The 20,053-nt window shown below is 44.0% G+C and overlaps 1 protein-coding gene across 2 annotated transcripts in view; it reads right to left on the bottom strand.

The window, feature by feature from the left end:
- Positions 1-20,053, bottom strand: part of LOC122219732 (butyrophilin-like protein 1) — a 62,729-nt gene that overhangs the window by 21,368 nt on the left and 21,308 nt on the right. The window contains exon 5 of one of the 2 annotated variants that reach the window (XM_042938346.1): positions 18,271-18,462. The exons of the other annotated variant lie outside the window; for it this stretch is intronic. The gene's annotated coding sequence lies outside the window, so the exon portion shown is untranslated. The remainder of the gene's footprint in view (positions 1-18,270; positions 18,463-20,053) is intronic. 2 annotated transcript variants of the gene reach the window in all.

Here is a 20,053-nt window from a genome sequence, read left to right as displayed (position 1 = left end):
TTAAAGGGACAGGGAAGAGGAGCCCAGATACTGGCAGGGAGGGAGGGAGAATACCCCACCTACTCTCCCTCCACCAGAGCCTCCCTCTAGTGCCTCCCATTGGCTGTACCCGGTGAGAAGCCACCAGCAAGTCCCTAAGCCCTCGCTCCCTGTGATCAATCCAGGGAGTCAGTGTCCCCAGTTACAGAGTGAGACAGGGAAAGGTGAGAAAAGACAAGGAAGAGGGGGCAGACAGGGAGTAACACAACAAAGGACAAAGGGACCCAGGGGAAGAGGCTAACATGAGAACCCCCACCTGATCCATCTCTGCCACAAGCACCTTCCCAAGTGATCCAACTACTGCTTCTGCCAGATGACAACCCTCCCCCCAACAAAGATAAGGACACCAGTGACAAGCCCAGTGAGTGGGGAATCTGGGTGCATATAGAGGTGGGAGAGGTAGGGAGGCCTGCCAGGCAGCTCTAGAGTGGACAAAACACAATTTTTGATGTCTCCAGGCCCAAAGTCATAGCCCAGACTAGGAACGGTGGGGAGCCTCCCAGCAGGTGTTTAAAAAGGCTCCCCCAGGAGCCTTCCCCAGGGACAGCCCCCATCCACTTCTGCCACCATCACCACCACAGAGACCAGGAAGAATCACCCCCTGCATCCTTTTAGTTCACACTCAAAAGGTAGAGATTCATTTTTAGAGAACTTTGCATAGGAAATGCAAAAGGAAACATAAGGACACAGAAAAGAAGGATTGTCAACATACAAGGCTCTCACAGGCCTATACAATGACAGCTGGCCAGGAGGCCAAGCACAGTAGCTGAGTGGGACCAGCCTCAGGCTATTCCAGAACCACCTCCTATCCCCAAGTCTCTCACCCCATTGAGCTCTGAGGCTGTTCCCCATGCCCCAGATTTACTCTGCAGATGTCTCTCCATCCCCTCAGGACTCTCCTGTCACACCTGTCTGCTCTGGGAAGCCCAGTCCCTTAACCCCATGATCCCAGCTCCCCTCTCCCACCTTGCCTTCCTGCACTCACCAGCCCTATTCTCGTGCACCACCCTCACCCACACAGACTAGCTTCTGTGGGCAACAACCATCCTCAATTTCCTTTGACCGGCCCCTCCACGTCTTCCCTGCCACTCAGTTCTTCTCAGTCCCTCCTCAAATTACTCACTGCCATCAGGTGTCAGATAGGAGACCCAAAGGAGCCCTGGAAACTTCTAGTTCAAACCCTTGGGTTCAAGTTATCCACTGACCTTGCTCACCATTTCCCACTCTATCTTCTCTACCTCTAAAGTGATACCCTCTCCTTGGCTAAAAATGCAGATGGGCAGAGGGAGTGCCTCCCAATGATTGTAGCTGGCTGCCTCTCCCTGAGGCAACCTGGCCTTCCCTGGCCATGGGCCTTCCCCCATTGCAGGATAAGAGTCCTGTCATGCCCTAGACCTGCACCCAGCACATGTACACTGCCCGTCTCCAGAGTGCCAAGCCTGGCCACTGGCTTCTGAAGAGGTCTGCAGGGCACAGGCCACACCTGCACCTGCTGGGAGACAAGAGATCAGCCTGCTCCTCCCCCTTTCCACAGCCAAGAGTTGGACACCCTCAGTGGGCAGAAGCCCAGCACCCACACTTCAAGGAGGCCTTCCCCCCAGGGAGCAGGCGACAAGTCACATTCACCAAAGGATATGCTTTGGGGGTATGGGGGTGAAAAGTCTTCCAGAAGCTTCCTAAGGGCCTCCCCTTTTCCCAAGTCCCAGAGGTCACAGAAGGGGAGAGTCTTCAGGCCTCAACTGCACCCAAGGAGCTCCTGTGCCCAGAGGGGCAGAGTCCACAGTGCCTCTGCCCACATCCAGCCCAGAGCTCTCCCTTTCAGGAAAGGGAATCAAGAGTTTGGGGTTAGATGTGTTTCTGTTGACTTTTTGTTAGACATCTTGGTGGGGAGTGGAAGACACAGTTGAACATGTAGGTCTTAAGCCCAAGAAAAGTTCTAGAGCGCCTGGGTGGCTCAGTCAGTTGAGCATCCGACTTGGACTGAGGTCATGATCTTGCAGTTTGTGAATTCAAAGCCTGCATCGGGCTCTGTGCTGACAGCTCAGAGCCTGGAGCCTGCTTTGATTCTGTGTCTCCCTCTCTCTCTGCCCATCCCCTGCTCATTCTCTCTCTCTCTCTCTCTCTCTCTCTCTCTCAAAAAAAAAATAAATAAATAAGCATTATTTAAAAAAAGAAAAGTTCTGGGCTGGAAACATCCTTTGTGTGGCTACAGGACCATTTGATGGTGGTCAGAGCTGTGGGGATGGAGAACAGCTGGCTTCTCTCTGAGCTTCCACAGGGGATGTTCATACCACCTCCCTTCACATCCACAGTTTTACTTATTATAGCTGTCCGGGTCTCCCACATAGTTTGGGAACCTCTGGAGGGCAGTGGAAGGTCAAAGATCCTTTAGCGCAGACAGATCCTCCCAACACCTAAAGCTGGGTCAGGCCCAGAGAACCCATGAGGAAGGTACCATGCTGGGCAGCTCTTGCCCCGTGACTGTGCCAGGCTGGGGCCCAGGACCCAGGAGAGCCATTCCCAGCCTTTCCATCAAGATAGGCCATGGACCAGAGACTTTACCTCTTGTCCCAAACACCCAGGGAGGGTGGGTTGTGAGTAGACCAGAGCAGCCCACGCAGGTAGCTAGCTGCCAATCTCAACACCTCTGGCTGCCTTCGCTGCACGATGACCTCTCTGCCCCCACATCACGCATCTTGGGACCCTCTGCATCCTCACTGAGTCTGCCCTCTAAACAGTTCCCCACAGGACAAGTCCTAAAGCCCCAGCCTGCTGCCCCCACCCCAGTCACACTCCACCCCCATTACCTCCCCAACTCCAGCTCTCCCCATCCTAACCTCAACTCTCCCACCCCCCCCACCCCAGCCACGTCCCCTGCCCACTCCAGACCCTCCACCGCCCCACTCCCAGCCACTGCCTAAGGGCTTCTTCCTCCTACCACTGAGAAAGCACTACCCTTCCACTGAAAACACATCCAACAGTCCTCTCTCTTCACCAAGAATTCAGTAAACTTTGGCAAAAGAGGTAGAAAAAAAAGGAGAAAACACACAGATTCACAAACCCTTTGGGTCCCTGGGGCTTAGGACGTAGAGACATTTACTAGAGGTCAAGTAGTAGTTTTGCTTCTCTTACTTATCCTGCCAATTGTTTTAATACTTATCAACTTGTGGACTTAAATTTCCTTAATATTTAAATAAATTTGCTCCTCATACTAGGCCCCAGTACAAGACTGCTTCTCTTCAGGAAAAGAATAAATGAGTCGTTGTGCTATCTTTAACTTTTGTCTGCTTATGCAATAGTTTGTAATTTTAAAATGGAGAATTTTCTGAATCAGTCTATGATCATGTGTGTCCAGTAAAAATGTTAGTCTATTTTACGGGTTTAATTGCCAATCCTTCTGGCAAAGGGATAACCCGTAATGTTGCACCACCCAGCAGCTCCAGTTGGTCAAGTACCCATGTACCTCCCTGTGCACCTCCCATGCTCCTAATCCAGCACCTACTGACTGACCCACACTAGCCCCAACCTCCCCGGCCAAGGTCTGAGTGCCCAGGGCCAGTAGTGTGCTGAGGAAAAGGGACAGGCACAGTTCACTGACTTAGGAAGAACACACTTTGTGCTATGTCAGAAGCCACTTTCAGCCCCTTCTGGATCCCAGACCTAGAGAGGCAACCATTTCCCCAGCCCACACCTCCTCCCAGATCAGATTTTCCAGAAAGTACTACTCTGGGCTCTCACATCATGAAAAGATGTCAGCATCTTCAGGGTCACCTTCAGAGCCACTGTCCAGAAGCCCCAAGGGCCCTATCTATACCTTCCATGAGCACAGAGCAGTCACTCGATGTAATAAATTCTCCAGAATATCCAAGAACCAAGAACCGCATAATGGTCATCCGTGGGGAGAGGGCCAGGGCAGCTGAGAGATGCATGTGGGGAGAGCAGTCCCTATAAGAAAGGCAATTAGCCTGATTCACAAGATCCCAGGATCCAGGAAATGGAAAAGCTTCTCTGAAGCTGGAAGGAGGTCATTTAGGAAATACTGAAAAATTTTAAGTATCCCACACTGTGCTCAACACCTCCTGTTTTTGCAAGTCACTCTTCTCCCCCACCCCTATAATTTGTCCTCTTCCCAGACTTCCAACCGCTTCTGCCCGATTTTAACAATATCCCACTTAGATTTCCAGGCCAATTGTTATAATTACCTTGCACACTCAACTCCCATTTTCCTCATTCTCTCCATCATACCGCCCTGGAAAAATCCAGCTTTGCCTAAATCCAACTTCCCACCTACTCCATGTCTAAATCCAAGCAGCTAAGTGATTGGATAAAAATACTCAAACATGCCTATGGAAGATTTATAATCACAAACTTCAAGCTCGTCGATAAAAGGACACAGAATTTTCCCGTTTACTCCCTCACAAACTTTCAAGGCAATTATTTCACATTTTCTTCTTAATTACACACCCTCCCTCCCCTCCACTTTCAACTGATAACCAACTCCTCCACTTGGTCACTGAACCCCAGCCCCTCCCACCTATTCAAGGACATTCCTCCTGCAACCCTCCCTCTTCTGCAATGCTGCCTTTCCCTCTGAAAATCACACCCACAAGAAAACAAACATGGTATACTTCCTATCTTAAAAAGCAAATGGCAGGGAGCCAAGATGGCAGAACAGCATGGAAGGTTTTTTTGTGTCTTGCGTCCATGAAATACATCCAGATCAACACTAAACCATCCTGCATACCTAGAAAACTGATCTGAGGATTAACACAACATCTGCATAACCTGAACCACAAAATTCAGCAGGTACATGGCACAGAGAGGTGAACTTGGGGAGACAGAAGCCACGGAGGGCAAAAAGCTGTTTTTGCGTGCAGGGAAAGGATGGAGACAGGGGGGCAGGGGAGAATATGGGAAAAGCACCCCCCCAAACCAGCTGGAGAGAAAGGGGAAAAGTGGAAACAGTCACAGGGATTAAACTAAAAAGGGAGAAAGGAGAGGGTTTAAATTCCATTAAAACTCTATAAACAGGGGGAGCACAGAGTCTGAAACTCCACAGCCCGATACCTGGTGGTGCTCTGGTGGGCAGGGTGAATCCCCAGGAGCAGAGTGAAGTCCAGGGATCTTCAGGCCACACGGGGAGAGGAGGTTCCCCTGCTAGGAGGACATCGGGTAGAAGCTGTGTGCCCCCCCCAAGGCAAAGGCCCCAGTGGATAAGGGAGAACAATCATATTTACTGGTGCTGGAACAAGGTTGTTGGGGGTGAAGCCTGGTGCCAGATGCATGTTGTGAGTTGCCATAATCCCTGACACAGTGCTACTACAAAATCGTGTGAACTCTTTCTGGAGCAGGCTGGCACCCAGCCATAGTCTCTGGGCATTGGCAGCAGCACAGTCCCACAAACGTTTCTGGGTGCAGCCGGCACCTGTCCTTTGCTCTGTGAGACCCTCCCACAGAGGGACAGAATGGGTCAAAGAAACAGGCCCTCAGAATTAAGGGGTCAGGAAACACAGTTGCATCTGAGATGAAACTCAGGAGGGAGGTGCTGCCTGGGCCTTGGTCATGGACAGTGTAAAACTGGGGAGTGGACAGAAGCCAAAGACAAAGGATGGGTGAGTGATTGCTGATAGGGGAAAACAGGGTTCCGATACTAGAGACTGGGTAGCTGGGTGACACCACTTTCACCACTGTCGCGCATCCACATACACCCTACAAGCGCCACAACAATCCACCCCAGGAAGCGAAGCAGCGCCATCTAGTGGAGAACAAGGCCATTACATTAAGCCTCACCCAACTGGGCCAACTTCACTCTTCAGGAACACAAGTCTCTCTGCCTGCTTAGTTTACAGATTATAAAACACTTCATAGTTTGACTTCGAGGGGAAAGTGAACTAATTTCAATCATATTTCAGTCTGTTCGCTGGTCCATCTATTCAATTTTCTTTCTTTTTCCTTTTTATTTTTACTCTTTTCGTTTCTTTTCTTTTTCTTCAATGCACAAAGAGAAAAAATTTATTTTTATTTTCAATTTTTATTAAAAATATTTTTAATTTTTTTCTACTATATTTTTTCCTTTGTGTAAATTTTTTCTAATTCTATTTTACCTCCATCATTTCATTTTATTCTATTTCAGTGTATTCATGTTTTCAAATTTTCAAATGATTTCTTTTTTTTTCTTTCCCTTTTTTCTCTAATCTATCATGCCCCTTTCAACACCCAGACCAAAACACAGCTTAGATATAGCATCATTTATGTGACTTTTTGTGTGTGCGTGCTGTTTTTAGTTCCTTAATTTTAAGTTTTTTTAATTTTAATTAAAAAAAATTTTTTCCCTCATTAATTCCTTTTCTCCCTTCAAGATGATGAAATGAAGGAATTCACACAAAAAGAAAGAACAGGAAGTAAAAACAGCCAGGGACTTAACTAACACAGATACAAACAAGATGTCGGAACCAGAATTTAGAATCATGATAATAAGAATACTAGCTAGGGTCAAAAATAGATTAGAATCCTTTTCTGCAGAGATAAAAGAAGTAAAAGCTAGTCAGAATGAAATAAAAAATGCTATCACTGAACTGCAATCTCAAAAGGATGTTCAGTGGCAAGGATGGATGAGGCAGAGCAGAGAATCAGTGATATAGAGGACAAACTTATAGAGAATAATGAAGCAGAAAAAAAGAGGGAGACTGAGACAAAAGAGCACAATTTAAGAATTAGAGAAATCAGTGACTCATTAAAAAGGAACAACATCAGAATCATAGGGGTCCCAGAAGAGGAAGAGAGAGAAATAGGGGTAGAAGGGTTATGTCAGCAAATCATAGCGGAAAACTTTCCTAACCTGGGGGGAGACACAGACATCAAAATCCAGGAAGCACAGAGGACTCCCATTAGATTCACCAGAAACCAACCATCAACAAGGCATATCATAGTCAAACTCACAAAATACTCAGGCAAGGAGAGAATCATGAAAGCAGCAAGGGAAAAAACAGTCTTCAACCTACAAGGGAAGACAGATCAGGTGTGCAGCAGACCTATCCACAGAAACTTGGCAGGCCAGAAAGGAGTGACAGGATATATTCAGTGTGCTGAATCAGAAAAATATGCAGCCAAGAATTCTTTATCCAGCAAGGCTGTCATTCAAAATACAAGGAGAGATAAAAAGTTCCTCAGACAAACAAAAATTAAAGGAGTTCGTGCCACTAAACCCGTCCTGCAAGAAATTTTAAGGGGGACTCGGTAAGGGAGAAAAGTCAAAAAAAAAAAAAAAAAAAAGACAAAAAGCAACAAAGACTAGAAAAGACCAGAGAACACCACCAGAAACTCCAACTCTACAAGAAACATAATGGCAATAAATTTCATATCTTTCTGTACTCACTCTAAACGTCAATGGACTCAAAGCTCCAATCAAAAGACATTGGGTAACAGAATGGGTAAGAAAACAAGATCCATCTATATGCTGCTTACAAGATACCCACTTTAGACCAAAAGGCACCTTCAGATTGAAAGTGAGGGGACGGAGAACCATCTATCATGCTAATGGTCGACAGAAGAAAGCTGGAGTAACCATACTTATCTCAGACAATCTAGACTTCAAAATAAAGACTGTAACAAGAGATGAAGAAGGGCATTATATCATAATTAAGGGGTCTATCCACCACGAAGACCTAACAATGATAAACATTTATGCTCCATTATGCTCCAAATGTGGCGGCACCCAAATATATAAATCAACCAATCACAAACATAAAGAAACTCATTAATAACAATACCATAATAGTAGGGGACTTCAACACCCTACTTACAGCAATGGGCAGAGCATCTAATCAGAAAATCAACAAGGAAACCATGGCTTTGAAGGACACACTGGACCAGATGGACTTAACAGATAACTTCAGAACATTTCATCCTAAAGCAGCAGAATATACATTCTCCTCCAGTGCACATGGAACGTTCTCCACAATAGACCATATACTGGAACACAAATCAGCCCTAAGTAAGTACAAAAAGATCGAGATCATACCGTGCATATTTTCAGACCACAACACTATGAAACTCAAAATCAACCACAAGAAAAAGTTTGGAAAGGTAACAGATACTTGGAGACTGAAAAACATTCTACTAAAGAATGAATGGGATAACCAAACAGTTAAAGAGGACATTAAAAAGTACATGGAAACCAATGAAAATGAGAACACCACAACCAAAACCTCTGGGATGCAGCAACGGCAATTATAAGAGGAAAGTATATAGCAATCCAAGCCTTCCTAAAGAAGGAAGAGAGATCTCAGATACACAACCTAGCCTTACAACATAAACAGCTGGAAAAAGAACAGCAAAGAAAACCCCAAAACAGCAGAAGACAGGAACTAATAAAGATTAGAGCAGAAATTAATACTATCAAAACCAAAAAAACCAGTAGAACAGATCAATGAAACCAGAAGCAGGTTCTTTGAAAGAATTAACAAAATCGATAAACCACTAGCCAGTTTGATCAAAAACAAAAAGGAAAGGAACCAAATAAATAAAATCAAGAATGAAAGAGGAGAGATCACAACCAACACAGAAGAAATAAAAACAATAATAAGAGAATATTATGAGAAATTATATGCCAATAAAATGGGCAATCTGGAAGAAATGGACATATTCCTAGAAACATATACACTACCAAAACTCAAACAGGAAGAAATAGAAAATTTGAACAGACCCATAACCAGTAAGGAAATCGAATTAGTAATCAAAGTCTGTCAAAAAACAAGAGTCCAGGGCCAGATGGCTTTTCAGGGGACTTCTACCAAACATTTAAGGCAGAGTGAACACCTATTCTCTTAAAACTGTTCCAAAAAATAGAAATGGAATGAAAACTTCCAAACTCTTTCTATGAAGCCAGCATTACCTTGATTCCAAAACCAGAAGAGACCCCACTAAAAAGGAGAGCTATAGACCAGTTTCCCTGATGAACATGGATGCAAAAATCCTCAACAAGATATTAGCCAACCAGATCCAACAATACATTAAAAAAATTATTCACCACGACCAAGAGGGATTTATACCTGGGATGCAGGGCTGGTTCGATAACCATAAACAATTGATTCATCACATCAATAAAAGAAAGGACAAGAATCATATGATGCTCTCAATAGATGCAGAGAAAGCATTTGACAAGATACAGCATCCTTTCTTGATAAAAACCCTCAAGAAAGTAGGGATAGAAGGAGCATACCTTGAGATCATACAGGCCATATAGGAACAACCCAACGCTAATATCATCCTCAATGGGGAAAAACTGAGAGCTTTCCCCCTAAGGTCAGGAACAAGACAGAGATGTCCACTCTCACCACTGATACTCAACATAGTATTGGAAGTCTTAGCCTCTGCAATCAGAAAACACAAAGAAGTAAAAGGCATCCAAATTGGCCAGGAGGAGGTCAAACTTCCACTCTTCGCAGATGACTTGATACTCTATATGGAAAACCCAAAAGATCCCATCAAAACACTGCTAGAATTGATTCATGAATTCAGCAAAGTTACAGGATATAAAATCAATGCACAGAAATCGGTTGCATTCCTCTACACCAACAATGAAGTGACAGAAAGAGAAATCAAGGACTTGATCCCATTTACAGTTGCACAAAAAATCATAAAATACCTATGAATAAATCAAGCCAAAGAGGTGAAAAATCTATACACTGAAAACTATAGAAAGCTGATGAAAGAAATTGAAGAAGACACAAAAAAATGGAAAAAGATTCCATACTCCTGGATAGGAAGAACAAATATTGTTAAAATGTCAGTACTACCCAAAACAATCTACATATTCAATGCAATCAAAGTAACACCAGCATTCTTCACAGAGCTAGAACAAATAATCCTGAAATTTGTATGGAACCAGAAAAGACCCTGAATAGCCAAAGCAATCAATGGAGGAATGGATAAAGAAGATGTGATATATATATATATATATATATATATATATATATATATATATACACACACACACAATGGAGTATTACTCGGCAATCAAAAACAATGAAATCTTGCCATGTGCAAGAGGGTATTACGCTAAGTGAAATTAGTCAGTCAGAGAAAGACAAAACCATATGACTTCACTCATATGAGGACTTTAAGAGACAAAACAGATGAACGTAAGGGAAGGGAAACAAAATAATATAAAAACAGGGAGGGAGACAAAACAGAAGAGACTCTATGGAGAACCAACTGAGGGTTACAGGAGGGGCGGTGGGAGGGGAGATGGACTAAATGGGTAAGGGGCACTAAGGAATCTATTCCTGAATTCATTGTGGCACTATATGCCAACTAATTTGGATGTAAATTTTAAAAAATAAAAAATCGGAGCACATCAACACAAAGGTAGTCTTCCTAGGTGATATTTAAATCTGCCAAAGACACTCGGAGGGAAGATGGCAGCGTAGGAGGACGCTGGGCTCACTGCACGTCCTGCTGATCACTTAGATTCCACCTACACCTGCCTAAATAACCCAGAAAACCGCCAGAGGATTAGCAGAATGGAGTCTCCGGAGCCAAGCGCAGACGAGAGGCCCACGGAAGAGGGTAGGAAGGGCGGCGAGGCGGTGCGCGCTCCACGGACTGGCAGGAGGGAGCCAGGGCGGAGGGGCGGCTCGCCGGACAAGCAGAGCCCCGAGTCTGGCTGGCAAAAGCGGAGGGGCCGGACGGACTGTGTTCCCACAGCAAGCGCAACTTAGCGTCTGGGAGGTCATAAGTTAACAGCTCTGCTTGGAAAGCGGGAAGCCTGGAGGACAAAGGGAGGGAGAGCTGCTGAGCCCCCAGACGACAGAGCTCAGTTTGGTGGGGAACAAAGGCGCTCGCCAGCGCCATCTCCCCCGCCCATCCCCCAGCCAAAATCCCAAAGGGAACCAGTTCCTGCCAGGGAACTTGCTTGCTCCACGCAAACACCCAACTCTGTGCTTCTGCGGAGCCAAACCTCCGGCAGTGGATCTGACTCCCTCCCGCTGCCACAGGGCCCCTCCTGAAGTGGATCACCTAAGGAGAAGCGAGCTAAGCCTGCCCCTCCTGCCCCCGTGCACCTTGCCTACCCACCCCAGCTAATATGCCAGATCCCCAGCACCACAAGCCTGGCAGTGTGCAAGTAGCCCAGACGGGCTACGCCACCCCACAGTGAATCCCGCCCCTAGGAGAGGGGAAGAGAAGGCACACACCAGTCTGACTGTGGCCACAGCAGTGGGCTGGGGGCAGATATCGGGTCGGACTGCGGCCCCGCCCACCAACTCCGGTTATACACCACAGCACAGGGGAAGTGCCCTGCAGGTCCTCACCACGCCAGGGACTATCCAAAATGACCAAACGGAAGAATTCCCCTCAGAAGAATCTCCAGGAAATAACAACAGCTAATGAACTGATCAAAAAGGATTTAAATAATATAACAGAAAGTGAATTTAGAATAATAGTCATAAAATTAATCGCTGGGCTTGAAAACAGTATAGAGGACAGCAGAGAATCTCTTGCTACAGAGATCAAGGGACTAAGGAACAGTCACGAGGAGCTGAAAAGCGCTTTAAAACGAAATGCAAAACAAAATGGAAACGACGACGGCTCGGATTGAAGAGGCAGAGGAGAGAATAGGTGAACTAGAAGATAAAGTTATGGAAAAAGAGGAAGCTGAGAGAAAGAGAGATAAAAAAATCCAGGAGTATGAGGGGAAAATTGGAGAACTAAGTGATACACTAAAAAGAAATAATACACGCATAATTGGTATCCCAGAGGAGGAAGAGAGAGGGAAAGGTGCTGAAGGGGTACTTGAAGAAATTATAGCTGAGAACTTCCCTGACCTGGGGAAGGAAAAAGGCATTGAAATCCAAGAGGCACAGAGAACTCCCTTCAGACGTAACTTGAATCGATCTTCTGCAAGACATATCATAGTGAAACTGGCAAAATACAAAGATAAAGAGAAAATTCTGAGAGCAGCAAGGGATAAACGTGCACTCACATATAAAGGGAGACCTATAAGACTCGTGACTGATCTCTCTTTTGAAACTTGGCAGGCCAGAAAGGATTGGCACGATATCTTCAGTGTGCTAAACAGAAAAAGAATGCAGCCGAGAATCCTTTATCCAGCAAGTCTGTCATTTAGAATAGAAGGAGAGATAAAGGTCTTCCCAAACAAACAAAAACTGAAGGAATTTGTCACCACTAAACCAGCCCTACAAGAGATCCTAAGGGGGATCCTGTGAGACAAAGTACCAGAGACATCACTACAAGCATAAAACATACAGACATCACAATGACTCTAAACCCGTATCTTTCTATAATAACACTGAATGTAAATGGATTAAATGCGCCAACCAAAAGACATAGGGTATCAGAATGGATAAAAAAAAACAAGACCCATCTATTTGCTGTCCACAAGAGACTCATTTTAGATCTGAGGACACCTTTAGATTGAGAGTGAGAGGATGGAGAACTATATATCATGCTACTGGAAGCCAAAAGAAAGCTGGAGTAGCCATACTTATATCAGACAAACTAGACTTTAAATTAAAGGCTGTAACGAGATGAAGAAGGGCATTATATAATAATTACAGGGTCTATCCATCAGGAAGAGCTAACAATTATAAATGTCTATGCACAAAATACCAGAGCCCCCAAATATATAAAACAATTACTCATAAACATAAGCAACCTTATTGATAAGAATGTGGTAATTGCACGGGACTTTAACACCCCACTTACAGAAATGGATAGATCATCTAGACACACGGTCAATAAAGAAACAAGGGCCCTGAATGATACATGGGATCAGATGGACTTGACAGATATACTTAGAACTCTGCATCCCAAAGCAACAGAATATACTTTCTTCTCGAGTGCACATGGAACATTCTCCAAGATAGATCATATGCTGGGTCACAAAACAGCCCTTCATAAGTTTACAAGAATTGAAATTATACCATGCATACTTTCAGACCACAATGCTATGAAGCTTGAAATCAACCACAGGAAAAAGTCTGGAAAGCCTCCAAAAGCATGGAGGTTAAAGAACACCCTACTAATGAATGAGTGGGTCAACCAGGCAATTAGAGAAGAAATTAAAAAATACATGGAAACAAACGAAAATGAAAATACAACAATCCAAACGCTTTGGGACGCAGCGAAGGCAATCCTGAGAGGAAAATACATTGCAATCCAGGCCTATCTCAAGAAACAAGAAAAATCCCGAATACAAAATCTAACAGCACACCTAAAGGAAATAGAAGCAGAACAGCAAAGGCAGCCTAAACCCAGCAGAAGAAGAGACATAATAAAGATCAGAGCAGAAATAAACAATATAGAATCTAAAAAAACTGTAGAGCAGATCAACGAAACCAAGAGTTGGTTTTTTGAAAAAATAAACAAAATTGACAAACCTCTAGCCAGGCTTCTCAAAAAGAAAAGGGAGATGACCCAAATAGATAAAATCATGAATGAAAATGGAATGATTACAACCAATCCCTCAGAGATACAAACAATTATCAGGGAATACTATGAAAAATTATATGCCAACAAATTGGACAACCTGGAAGAAATGGACAAATTCCTAAACACCCACACTCTTCCAAAACTCAATCAGGAGGAAATAGAAAGCTTGAACAGACCCATAACCAGCAAAGAAATTGAATCGGTTATCAAAAATCTCCCAACAAATAAGAGTCCAGGACCAGATGGCTTCCCAGGGGAGTTCTACCAGACGTTTAAAGCAGAGATAATACCTATCCTTCTCAAGCTATTCCAAGAAATAGAAAGGGAAGGAAAACTTCCAGACTCATTCTATGAAGCCAGTATTACTTTGATTCCTAAACCAGACAGAGACCCAGTAAAAAAAGAGAACTACAGGCCAATATCCCTGATGAATATCGATGCAAAAATTCTCAATAACATACTAGCAAATCGAATTCAACGGCATATAAAAAGAATTATTCACCATGATCAAGTGGGATTCATTCCTGGGATGCAGGGCTGGTTCAACATTCGCAAATCAATCAAGGTGATACATCACATTAACAACAAAAAAGAGAAGAACCATATGATCTTGTCAATCGATGCAGAAAAGGCCTTTGACAAAATCCAGCACCCTTTCTTAATAAAAACCCTTGAGAAAGTCTGGATAGAAGGAACATACTTAAACATCATAAAAGCCATTTATGAAAAGCCCACAGCTAACATCATCCTCAACGGGGAAAAACTGAGAGCTTTTTCCCTGAGATCATGAACAAGACAGGGATGCCCACTCTCACCACTGTTATTTAACGTAGTGCTGGAAGTACTAGCATCAGCAATCAGACAACAAAAGGAAATCAAAGGCATCCAAATTGGCAAAGATGAAGTCAAGCTTTCGCTTTTTGCAGATGACATGATATTATACACGGAAAATCCGATAGACTCCAGCAAAAGTCTGCTAGAACTGATACATGAATTCAGCAAAGTTGCAGGATACAAAATCAATGTACAGAAATCAGTTGCATTCTTATACACTAACAATGAAGCAACAGAAAGACAAATAAAGAAACTGATCCCATTCATAATTGCCCCAAGAAGCATAAAATACCTAGGAATAAATCTAACCAAAGATGTACAAGATCTGTATGCTGAAAACTATAGAAAGCTTATGAAGGTAATTGAAGAAGATATAAAGAAATGGAAAGACATTCCCTGCTCATGGATTGGAAGAATAAATATTGTCAAAATGTCAATACTACCCAAAGCTATCTACACATTCAATGCAATCCCAATCAAAATTGCACCAGCATTCTTCTCGAAACTAGAACAAGCAATCCTAAAATTCATATGGAACCACAAAAGGCCCCGAATAGCCAAAGTCATTTTGAAGAAGAAGACCAAAGCAGGAGGCATCACAATCCCAGACTTTAGCCTCTACTACAAAGCTGTCATCATCAAGACAGCATGGTATTGGCACAAAAACAGACACATAGACCAATGGAATAGAATAGAAACCCCAGAACTAGACCCACAAACGTAGGGCCAACTCATCTTTGACAAAGCAGGAAAGAACATCCAATGGAAAAAAGACAGTCTCTTTAACAAATGGTGCTGGGAGAACTGGACAGCAACATGCAGAAGGTTGAAACTAGACCACTTTCTCACACCATTCACAAAAATAAACTCAAAATGGATAAAAGACCTGAATGTGAGACAGGAAACCATCAAAACCTTAGAGGAGAAAGCAGGAAAAGACCTCTCTGACCTCAGCCGTAGCAATCTCTTACTCGACACATCCCCAAAGGCAAGGGAATTAAAAGCAAAAGTGAATTACTGGGACCTTATGAAGATAAAAAGCTTCTGCACTGCAAAGGAAACAACCAACAAAACTAAAAGGCAACCAACGGAATGGGAAAAGATATTTGCAAATGACATATCGGACAAAGGGCTAGTATCTAAAATCTATAAAGAGCTCACCAAACTCCACACCCAAAAAACAAATAACCCAGTGAAGAAATGGGCAGAAAACATGAATAGACACTTCTCTAAAGAAGACATCCGGATGGCCAACAGGCACATGAAAAGATGTTCAACGTCGCTCCTCATCAGGGAAATACAAATCAAAACCACACTCAGATATCACCTCTCGCCAGTCAGAGTGGCCAAAATGAACAAATCAGGAGACTATAGATGCTGGAGAGGATGTGGAGAACAGGAACCCTCTTGCACTGTTGGTGGGAATGCAAATTGGTGCAGCCGCTCTGGAAAGCAGTGTGGAGGTTCCTCAGAAAATTAAAAATAGACCTACCCTATGACCCAGCAATAGCACTGCTAGGAATTTATCCAAGGGATACAGGAGGACTGATGCATAGGGGCACTTGTACCCCAATGTTTATAGCAGCACTCTCAACAATAGCCAAATTATGGAAAGAGCCTAAATGTCCATCAACTGATGAATGGATAAAGAAATTGTGGTTTATATACACAATGGAAAACTATGTGGCAATGAGAAAGAATGAAATATGGCCTTTTGTAGCAATGTGGATGGAACTGGAGAGTGTGATGCTAAGTGAAATAAGCCATACAGAGAAAGACAGATACCATATGGTTTCACTCTTATGTGGATCCTGAGAAACTTAACAGAAACCCATGGGGGAGGGGAAGGAAGAAAAAAAAAAAGGTTAGAGTGGAAGAGAGCCAAAGCATAAGAGACTGTTAAAAACTGAGAACAAACTGAGGGTTGATGGGGGGTGGGAGGGAGGGGAGGGTGGGTGATGGGTATTGAGGAGGGCACCTTTTGGGATGAGCACTGGGTGTTGTATGGAAACCAATTTGACAATAAATTTCATATATTAAAAAAAAAAAAAGAAAAAAATTTTTTAAAAAATCTGGCAAAGACATGAGACTGGATGGGATCACCCAGGGACAGACGAAAAATAGAAGAGGCCCAGAGATTGCACCATGGACACCACAGTGGTACAAAGTTGAGGAGACGAGAAGTCACCAGCAGGGAAGGGAGGTCTGAGGGAACAAGAGAGGCTCCAAGTCTCCTGAACTATATAATCACAAGTAATCTCTCAGGGTGGGCCAACTGTTGTGCATTTCTACATCTACCGTGAGCATCTTCTCTGTGTTTGGTCACATTATCAAGGCCCAGCTCAGAGATGGATCCTATCTTAAGGTCAAAAGTCCCCAGGACTAAAGTGTGAATGATTGACAAGTTTATTCTCCTCAGGGGATATACAATATAAGAAAAGTCAGTTGAGTACAACAAACCTCTATTTGATGGGATGTTGTAAGGAATGAGGTCACTTTACACCAGAAAGAACTTTCTGTGTCTCCTGGGACAGAGAAACAAGCTCTTAGGAAAGCATCAATACTCTTTTGGACAGTAAGATCCTAAGGCCAGGGAGAGTATCTGTGACCCAAGCACAGCTCATAACACCTGAACAGGTGCATGCTGTCTTCCTTAGGTAGGGATAAGGCAAGAAGTGGGCTGTGCACTTTCTTGACAATGTCTTCTTTTTTAATGTTTATTTATTTTTGAGAGAGAAAGACAGACAGAGTGCAAGTGGGGGAGAGGCAGAGAGAGCGGGAGACACAGCACCCGAAGCAGGCTCCAGGCTCTGAGCTGTAAGCACAGAGCCCGACTCAGGGCTCAAACTCAGGAACCACAAGATCACGACCTGAGCCGAAGTGGGGTGCTCAACTGACTGAGCCACCAAGGTGCCCCGTCTATTTTTTATGTTTATTTATTTTTGTGAGAGAGAGAGAGAGCAGGGGAGGGGCAGAGAGAGAAGGAGACAGAGAATCCCAAGCAGGCTTCAAGCCACCAGTACAGAGCCCGACACAGTACTTGGGCTCATGAACAACGAGATCATGACCTGAGCTGAAATCAAGATTTGGACACTTAACTGAGCCACCCATACACCCCACTGACACTGTCTTTAAACTCAGCTTCTGCCCTATCACACCCCAGGACCCCTTCTACCCAACCACTCCCTTTCTGTCTCTGTTATCCTTTCATTCTCTCAAGCTGCGGCCTAGTGCACTAGCCTCCTTTTACACACACACACACACACACACACACACACACACACACTCACACACAAAATGTGGGGTCAAGAATGTGGAAGAAATGGAGAGTTTCATTTTTTCTACTCAGGTCTTCACAGTTCCGTGAGAAGCATAGTGTCCCTTCTTATTTTCCTTTCCCTTCTCACAAACATCAAATCTCACCCTGTCCACCAGTCAACAAACCAGAAGGTAGCAAAAGGAGAGACTTTTCACACTAGGTTTCTTCTGCCCAAGACTCCATCCTCAGAGCTGCCACCAACTAACAAAGATGATGGGAAAGTGGCAATGACATAAACAGGACAATGGGACAGAAACACACACAGGAAACTCACGAAGAAGAAACAAGAATAGCCACTAAATAGATGAAAATAATGTCAGCTCTCCAGCAAGCACAATTGAAAACAATGAAACACCATTTCACCTGTCAAAGTGGTAGGTATTCCGATTCTGATCAGCAGGGTCGGCGAGAATAAGGGCATGCACAGACACTACGGCCCAGGTGCGGTCCTGTGCTGCTTTCTGGAGAATGACTCGGCAACACTTAGATACCAAAAGCTTTCAAAATAAGCCTATCCTTTGACTCTTTGACTCAGTGGTTTCCCTTCTAGGAACTCAGCCTATGGAATCACTTAGGCAACCATGCAAATATGTATGTTCAAAAATATTTACTGCAGCATGACTTACCGTAATTTTAAGGATTGAGATCCAACTAAATGCCCCCACAATGGGAAACTGGATTCAATGAACGAGGGTTCATCAAGCAGTGGGATACTTGCCAACCATTAAGAATGATGTTAGCCCATGTGTCTTCTGGTGTGCTGCGTTGAGAAGGCTATAGCCTCACGTTGGTGGTATTCCTGGCCCAAAATGAGTAAACTGAAGAAACATCAGACATACCTAAATTTAGAAACAACCTACAAAATAGCTGACCTGTATTCTTCAAACCTGTTAATATAATAAAAGGCAAAGTTCGTCTAAGGAATTGTATCCATATTAAAGGATACTGAAAAGACATGATGATTAAGTGCAAGGCATGATCTGGGACCAAGAAAAAAAATTCAGTATGAAGGACATCATGGGGCAATTGGCAGATTTGGAACATGGACAGTAGATTAGGTAATACTATTGTATCAACTTAAGTTTCCCAATTTTGATAGTTGTACTGTAGTTACATAAAACATGTTCTTGTTCTTAAGACATTCATACCCGTGTTTTTATAAGTAAAGGAATATCTTGTGTACAACTTACTCTCAAGTGGTTCAGAAAAAAATACTGTGTATTTAGAGAAATAGTGATAAAGCAGATGTGGTCATGATGCCAGTTGGTGAATCTGAGTGAAGAGTATCCTGGAATTATATTCTTGCCCCTTTGCTGTGAGCTTTAAATTATTTCCAAATAAAAAGGAGTTTTATTTTTTTTAATATATGAAATTTCTTGTCAAGTTGGTTTCCATACAACACCCAGTGCTCATCCCAAAAGATGCCCTCTTCAATGCCCATCACCTACCCTTCCCTCCCTCCCACCCTTCCATCAACCCTCAGTTTGTTCTCAGTTTCTCTTATGCTAATAAAAAAGAGTTTTAAAAAGGGAAGGTACTCCGGGCACACCAGGCTGCAGCTTTGGGTAGCACAGTGCTGGGGCTGTGCATGGCTATTGATAACACCTCCAGCCACCCCAGACTCTCAGCTCTCTGTGCTACTAAGGAAACTCAGTGTGTGACTGACCCTGGAGCTGTCCTGGGTTGACTCAAAAAAGGTAGGATGAGTCAGGGAAATGAATTCTCTTTTGTCGTTTTATTTACTCCAATTCTGAACTCAGAAACTGACATTCCGTACATCTCAGAGATCTCTGTGGTAGAGACAGGGAAGGGAACCTACCTAAATATACAGTTTGCGCTGGATAATCCAGACTGCACATTTCAGTACCGACAACATTCATTTATCATTGATATTGGTTTTATACGTTTCCTAACAAAGGAAGGCCAAGATTTCCCCCAGAACCAGCCCAGTAACTTGCCCATTCCCCCAAAGGAGAAAACTAAGTCCCCAGCAAGGGCCAAGGTAATGGCTAGGAGTGCCCTGCATTCCCACTGCCAAGGTTAGTGGTTTCGACTTATAGAAAGTTGCAGAGTGTCCAAGAAGCACGGATACTAACCTGGAATAGAAGATGCCTCAGCACCCCACACCTCTGTTCCAGGCCCTGACCCTCCCAGGGCAAGGGTAAGCCACCTTGTTATTCTCATCTCTAGAAAGGGGAGACCACACAACAACAGAAGGGCTGGGACTGAACCCAGAACCCCCCCCCCCAGCCCGGTGCTCCCATCCTGTTCACCTGCCACACCATCCCACTCCCCCTCTCCCCAGGGGTTGTCAGGGACAGAAGGCCCCTCCCTCATCCCCCTCAATGTTGTTCCACTCCTCCCCCTCCCATCACTAGGGTGTCCAGGACATTGTGTGACTCAGGAAAC

This window comes from Panthera leo, chromosome B2 (genome assembly GCF_018350215.1).
Source record: "Panthera leo isolate Ple1 chromosome B2, P.leo_Ple1_pat1.1, whole genome shotgun sequence".
Taxonomy (NCBI): Eukaryota; Metazoa; Chordata; class Mammalia; order Carnivora; family Felidae; genus Panthera; species Panthera leo.
The sequence above is the reverse complement of the archived record's forward strand: the minus strand, read 5'-3'. Positions and strand labels throughout refer to the sequence as shown.